The sequence below is a fragment of the Oncorhynchus mykiss genome, chromosome 1 (genome assembly GCF_057628025.1).
Source record: "Oncorhynchus mykiss isolate SJ-2025 chromosome 1, ASM5762802v1, whole genome shotgun sequence".
NCBI lineage: Eukaryota > Metazoa > Chordata > Actinopteri > Salmoniformes > Salmonidae > Oncorhynchus > Oncorhynchus mykiss.
Window position 1 is genome coordinate 52,736,247 of NC_143022.1, and position 7,435 is coordinate 52,743,681.

A 7,435-nucleotide genomic window follows, 5' to 3' on the forward strand; every position below is an offset into this window, starting at 1 on the left:
ATTTTGGTTTGCATGCATTAATTATTAGGCTTCACTGTATTCACATAGTGTTATTCACCTATTATAAACAACCTATCTTGTGCCCTATATTTATTACCATCACAGCCTTGCTTTAATGTGTAGGGCGCTGTTCATTGCTGATACAACAGAGCGCAGATAGCCTATTGATTTCGCACCAATAATCCCAAACTCACAACAAAATCCACAATTTTTTAAATACATTTTTTATTGAAAACAAAACTCACAGTCTCCGGACTTGAACCCTATTGAAAATCTGTTGTTTGAATTGAAGAGGGAAGTCCAGAAGAGCAGATGAAGCATATCAAGGATCTGGAACGATTCTTTATGGAGGAAAGGTTTAAGATCTCTCCCAATGTGTTCTTCAATCTCGTAAATTTTTTTTACAAAAAGGCTCCGTGCCTTTATCCTCGCAAGGGGAGGGTGCTAGAGTACTGACAAAATATCTTTCTCCGAGCAATTTATCAAGGGTGCCAATAAATTTGGACCTGACTCTGTGATAACACCCAATGTCAATATCCTATAACCAAACATCACATCCAATTGAGAGGGTAAGTATCTAAACAGCACAGTATAAGCACCTTTATACATTTTGCAAGAAATTCAAATGATTCAAATTCCTTTCCTAAATACACATCTTTGTTATGTAAACCATTTGAAACTCAGAGAAACCAAAATATTCAAGCATCTAACACTCATACCGTTAACAAAATTCAAGCAGATTACTATCGATGGTTTGAAGTGATATCCATAGATTATCTTCCACAAAGCTGTAGCTATGTGTAGGCCTAATTTGCACAATATGCCAAATTTGAAACTACTAGGTTTCTCACATGCTGCACAGTGCAACACAGAATCTATAGGTCTGTTGCTAGAGCTGAATAATAAGCTAAAGCTTATTAGCTAATAAGTTAGTTCCTTTTATGGGAGTCTTCTGAGCTCATCTTTGACCAATATCACTTCTAGAGATGAAGTCATTTTTGGAAGTCATTTTGTCGCCACACTTCGTGTGGTGTCTTCAAAGTACCAGTAGTCCAAGAAGGTTTCCTTCAGTGCATCATCATGTAAACTTCTATTTTGCAGTCTTCCAATTCAGTGACTGAAGATTGTTAACATTCACTGACATGTTAAATCCCAGTGTGGGGTGCAGCTGTCCCTGTACCCCACTGCTTCTGCTGGATGGGGTGGGAAGTGTTTATGGCTTATGGTGAGGGGCTGAGCTAAATGTCCAGGCCTGGTGGGATGGTGAGTTGTGGATGTGACGGGTTCAGGGTGGCTTGGGGAGCTGGTGGGGCAGCATTCTTTCTTTTGCTCACTCCCTCCCTCTCTATTTCTCTAAACGGTTCAATAAAGAGCTTTCAGAAGTCTCTCTGGAGTGGTGATTGGCAGGGGCATGGGAGGTAAGACTAGAGGTCCATGACAGTGAGTGTATCAGCGTACCCCGGCAATGCTGCTGCTGCTACTACTACTACTATTACTTGGCTGCAGTGTCCCCCTCCGGCCTCATGCTGAAGGGCTCCAGGCATTCGGGCTCCAGGCATTCGCTCTCCGGCAGCAGGTTGTTGAGCCTCTCCATCAGAGGGATGGTCTGGTCGATGCCCATCTGGATACGCCGCAAGATCATGGACATCTCGTTCACCTTCTGGATCTGCTCAGTGTACTTGGCATAGCGCTTCTGAAGGTCCTGCAATGATGCTGAACAAAGTCTCCACCGATATGTCCATCTGAGAGGAAGAGTGAGGAAAGAATATGCCTTTCTGGCTGTGGTACACAAGTGACAAACGTTGTGGTGATATGGCATGTATTTCAATAGTCTAAAGTGCCTTCCTCTCCTCCTTTCCTACATCTGTGAGTTCAGTGCAGATGAAGGAAACGAGACAAGGAGAGGAGGCCACTTTCGTCTATCTATAGGGATGCAGACAGTTAATTACGGCATTAGTTACCTCTTTGATCCCCTTGACCAGGGCGTTCTGGTCGAAGGCCACGGCCTCAGAACACTGGTGTAGGTGGTCCTGGTAGCGGATGCACAGCTGCAGCACCTGGGCATAGTCCAGCCGCTCCAGACACACACTGCTGGGGGATGCCTGGCCACTCAGCACACCTAGAGACATGGACAGACTGACCCTCAAAACACTGGACATTATCAGTCTTTCTTTAGACTTCATGGTCATAAAGGAATGTCTAGACCTATTCATACTTTTACACATTCTCACAATATGATTTTCCTTGACTATTATGTAGCGTATTCAAACTTGAGTCTAGTTTCTTCTCCGAATCTATGCAATACTGTAGAGGCAGAGAAGAAGTCTAGATCCAGGTTAGAGGCCGTTGAGCTTACCTTTCAACAATGGCTGAAAAGTTGGGATTTCCCAAAGCTTGATGACATCAGGGTCATTGTGGATGTTGCGCAATGACAATGTCCCATGGGCCACCACCACAATGTCATCCATTTTAGCCTTCTGCTTTGCTGGTGAGGGCACAACTGCAACAACAAAGCAATACATTTAAAAAATGCCCAACTATAAGTAATACAAATCAAATAAAGTATTTGTCACATGCTCCAAATACAACAAGTACCGTGAAATGCTTACTTACGAGCCCTTTCCCAACAATGCTAAGTTAAAAAGAATCATTTGCAAATAAAAAAAACAGAAATAGTAACACAATAAAATAACAATTAACGGAGTTAGAAAAAAAACGTTTTACTTCAAAAATTGAAATCAAATGATCGTCCATCATTAAGACAGTGGATGAATCAAATACATTATTATTTAAAATATTGAAAAAATGTTGGCTACAGAGAGAAACAAAAGAGTGCAATTTGTGTTGCAAGCACTGGAGATATCCAAAAGATGAAAAAAGGACAGGGATGTTATTGTGAGACGGATGGGATGGGTATGGATACGGCGTGAGCATGTGGGTCTAAGCAAGTGTGATGTCATTAATGTTTGTTGAAATTTATGTACGTCTGAGTTGGTGTTTTTTGTATTTTTTTCTTTATGTTGAAGGTTGCGCATTAAGTCCCAGTCAACGTCATGTCTATTTAGTGGATCTGTTTGTGGAATGTTAAATTGTCTTTGTACACGAGTGTACAAAACATTAGGAACACTTGCTCTTTCCTTGACAGACTGACCAGGTGAAAGCTATGATCCCTTATTGATTTCACCTGCTAAATCCACTTCAATCAGTCTAGATGAAGGGGAGGAGACCGCTTAAAGAATCCTTTTTAAGCCATGAGACAATTGAGACATTCATTGTGTGTGCCGTTCAGTGGGTGAACAGGCAAGACAAAAGATTTGTGCCTTTGAATGGGGTATGGTAGCAGGTGCTAGTTTCACTCATTGGTTTCCCGTGTGTATCAAGAATGGTCCACCACTCAAAGGACATCCAGCCAATTTGACACAACCGTAGGAAGCATTGGAGTCAACATGTGCCAGCGTCCCTGTGGAACGCTTTCGACACCTTGTAGAGTTCATGCCCAGATGAATTGAGTTCTGTTCTGAGGGCAGAAAGTGGTGCAACTCAATATTAGGAAGGTGATCCTAATGTTTTATATACTCAGTGTATATGTATATTTGTGTATTGTCTAAAATCCTAAATAAATTACAGAAAAAATACATTTAAAAAACAAGGCTATATACAAGGAGTACTGGTACAGTCAACGTGCAGGGGCATGAGGTAGTTGAGGTAGAATGTACATAGGAGTAAAAGTGACTAGGCAATAAGGATAGATAATAAAACAGAGTAGCAGAGTGTAAAATAGTGTATACAGTGTGAGTGTGTTTGTGTGGTGTCAATATGCATGTGAGGCTGGCTAGCCATGTGATTAACTAGAGGACCGAATGGCGCAGCGGTCTAAGGCACTGCGTCGCAGTGCTAAAGGCGTCACTACAGACCCGTGTTTGATCCCGAGCTGTATCACAACCGGCCGTGATTGGCAGTACCATAGGGCAACGCACAATTGGCCCAGGATCGTCTGGGTTAGGAGAGGGTTTGGCCAGGGTAGGCAGTCATTGTAAATATCAATTTGTTCGTAACTGACTTGCCTAGTTACATTTTTTAAATGTACTGTTCAGCAGTCTCATGGCTTGGGGGTAGAAGCCTTTTGGTCCCAGACTTGGCGCTCCGGTCCAAACACACCAACACAGTTGTGAAGAGGGCTCGACAATGCCCTCTTCCCCCTCAGGAGGCTGAAAATATTTGGCAGGGGCCCTCAGATTTGGTATTACAGTACCACTTGCTGTACGGTAGCAGAGAGAACAGTCTATGACTTGGGTGGCTGGAGTCTTTTGACCATTTGTAGGGCCTTCTTCTGACACTGCCTGGTATAGAGGTCCTGGATGCCAGGGAGCTCGGCTCCTGTGATGCATTGGGCCATATGCACTACCCTCTGTAGCGCCTTGCGGTCAGATGCTAAGCAGTTGCCATACCAAGTGGTGCTGCAGGCAGTCAAGATGCACACTACTTTGAGGATCTGAGTTGACATGCCAAATCTTTTCAGCCTCCTGAAGGGGAAGAGGCATTGTCGTGCCCTCTTCTTGACTGTGTTTGGACCATGATAGGTCCTTAATGTGGACACAGAGAAACTTAAACCTCTCGACCCTCTCCACGACTGCCCCGTCGATGTGAATTAAGGTGTAGCCCACGATCAGCTCCCTTGTCTCCTTTTGTAATTGTTTTATGTTGAAAGATTGCTAACTAGAGAGCTCCTAAACAATGACCTATGACTATGGGCTCTGGTCAAATGTAATGGTCTATATAGCAAAATAGGGTCATTTGGGACACATCATAGGTCACCCTGCTAATATGAAACACTGTCGTTTTGTATTTGACATCCTGCAACCACCATTTTTTTCAGTATCCTATGTGTAAAAGAGGGCAAGGAATAATGTAGGGTAGGAACTTTGCGAGTCACCTACTAGACTGACAATGCGTGTCCTCCCTTACCCGAGGTGCTGTAGTCAAGAGTGCTTGTGCTCAGAATCACCACTTTGCTCGGCCCCCATCGTGTCGGTTATCCTATGGCTTCAATTCACCACCTCAGGAGACCTAAACCCAAACAGTTAAGTTATCAAGCTAACGTTAGCTGTACCACGCAAACAGACGGTTGAATGATAAACAAGCTCCGCTAGCTAACTTAGCTAGCACATCTCTTAGCTTAGTTTGCTTTTTCTTGCTCTATTAGACCGCGTCTGTTCGATTTCTATGAGATCTTTTACCTTCATGATGCTGTCATGATTTAGCAAAACGATATTTAACTTCAGTAAATGATGCTAACAAACTTTAACGACAGCTAGCGTTTCCCGGGCTAGCTACTTCTGTAAACAAACGTTATCTTCTTCACTAGTAGTCTGCCAGCAGCACAAACAATGTTTCTTCTGTGGGTTTTATGGCGGACCCAAAAAGGTGTATTGCCGCCACCATCTGGACGGGTTGAAACCAAAACAAGGTAAAAATAAAATCCATACGTGATTGGGACACTAAAATAATCAGACAAAATAAAACTCCCACTTTTCCCAATTGTCCATATCTCCCTTCTCAAGAGGGTGATACGGCTTTTGACAATATTCCATGTAACTCCGTCGCGAAAAAGCTTTCAGCCCCAGGAACCGCTCCACCGATTCCACAATGATTTATATCTTCCTGGACCTTCTCTCCACCTTGGCAGTGCCATTTATCACCATAGCTAGAAAAGGCCAACAAGTCCACCTTCCCAACCTTTAAAATGTCAGGATCCTGCTGGTGAAAAGCAACCCCTGCAGCCTGCAGTAAAGGCCTATCCACCACCATTGCCTCTTCAAGTGAACCATTCAAACCCTCAACCCTTTTAACAGTTGCTGCATATGATATGCTCTGGATAGCCCTGACTTTGTCCACCTCATTCTCTGTCATCCATGCTGGGGAATCAAAACACGTAGCTTCATGGTTCCCACCACAATTGCAAAATGTCACATTTTCCCCACTTTTAAAACACATTACATTATATTTTCCACAACTTGGACATCTCCTTTCTACAAACACTTGAAACGTGATCAACAACTTTACAATGATCACAATGCATTGGTCTTGGGATAAATGCTCTGACTGTAGTTTATATACCCCAACTGCACTTGAGTAGAGAGACTCCATATCAAAAAACAAATGAACAGATACTCTTCACATTTTCACCATTCACCACACGATTCATTCGACGTGCATCAATCCTCCAGAAATATTTTTAATCGACTTCCGACGAGACACCAGATATAACCCCCTTGAGGGGCGCCCTGTTCCAAGGAGACGCACACGACTCATCAAATCGAGGGAGACGCAACGCACTGTTCCGCAGAAGCAGAAAACAATCCAAACATGACAGCCTTCACTTTACCCAGCACGCTCTCCCTCTTCTTTGGTTGGGTTTTATCGGCGGTTGGCATTCAACGTTTTGGTGCATTTACCGCCACCTACTGTACTGGCGTGCGGGCCAGAGACAGGGAGAAACGAAATCCTACCTGCCAACCCCGTTGCTCTTTAAAAAGATAACAAAATATTTGAGACTATATCTAATGACGTTCTACTCAATATACTTTAAAAACCAATTTCCTGTGTACCCTTCTCCCTCATACTATATCTCAGCCTCTCTCTTTCCCTCTGATACTGCTTACACTGTAGCAATGCAGTACATGCTCCATGGTCTGTTTCCTGGCAATAATCACACTTTCCTGTTGGACGCTTTCCTATCACATTTAAGGTCTTATTCAATTGGCTGTGTCCCACCCTTCACTTTGTAAAAATACCCTCTCTTCTGTCCCTTCCTACCGCCCTCCCCGACTTTCCTCTGGACTTTAAATAAATGCCTGCCCTTAGTACCTCTACTCCAGCCATCTCTGTCCATATCAGGCTTTTCGCCTCTGCCTTGCTCATTGAAACTATATACTATATAACAATATCAACATCGCCACTACTAAGTGGTTGTTTAGCCAGTACATCAACTGCCTTGTTCCCCTCCACCAGCACTCTCTCCACCAGTTTGGATATCTCAAATGTTTTTTTCAAGATTGGTAATCTGCTCAACTGCTGCTCACTAACAAACCGTACTCCTATTAGATACGGAGGGGCATTCTCTTCACTGTACACTACTTTGCTCCATTTTCCATTATTTTGGACAATACTCAAATTCTCCTTGATTCTACCGCCATTTAGATTCAGAATCCTCTTCATCGTCCGCTTCCGCCATCTTTTTCCTTTCACCGGGAAACACAACTTGAGAATATTGGGCTGTAGAGAGAACTTTTCTACCTGTCTAAACTAAACTGGGGTTGAAAGTACTCAGTAGGTTCTCTACTAACCAAATGTGTGTATTTTTGGAGGGGGAGTGTGTCGTACATACCCAGCAACACTTTGTTCTCCAACATCTCCATAGTCCCCAATGCAATAC

At 43.3% G+C, this 7,435-nt stretch overlaps 1 pseudogene across 1 annotated transcript; it reads right to left on the reverse strand.

The window, feature by feature from the left end:
* Positions 1-209: 209 nt before the first annotated feature.
* Positions 210-6,227, reverse strand: LOC110524514 (BLOC-1-related complex subunit 5-like; annotated as a pseudogene). The gene is made up of 5 exons (XR_016495791.1): positions 6,118-6,227; positions 4,966-5,067; positions 2,357-2,500; positions 1,962-2,119; positions 210-1,742 (listed from the first exon to the last, which is right to left on the reverse strand). The product of XR_016495791.1 is annotated as a BLOC-1-related complex subunit 5-like (transcript).
* Positions 6,228-7,435: the final 1,208 nt, after the last annotated feature.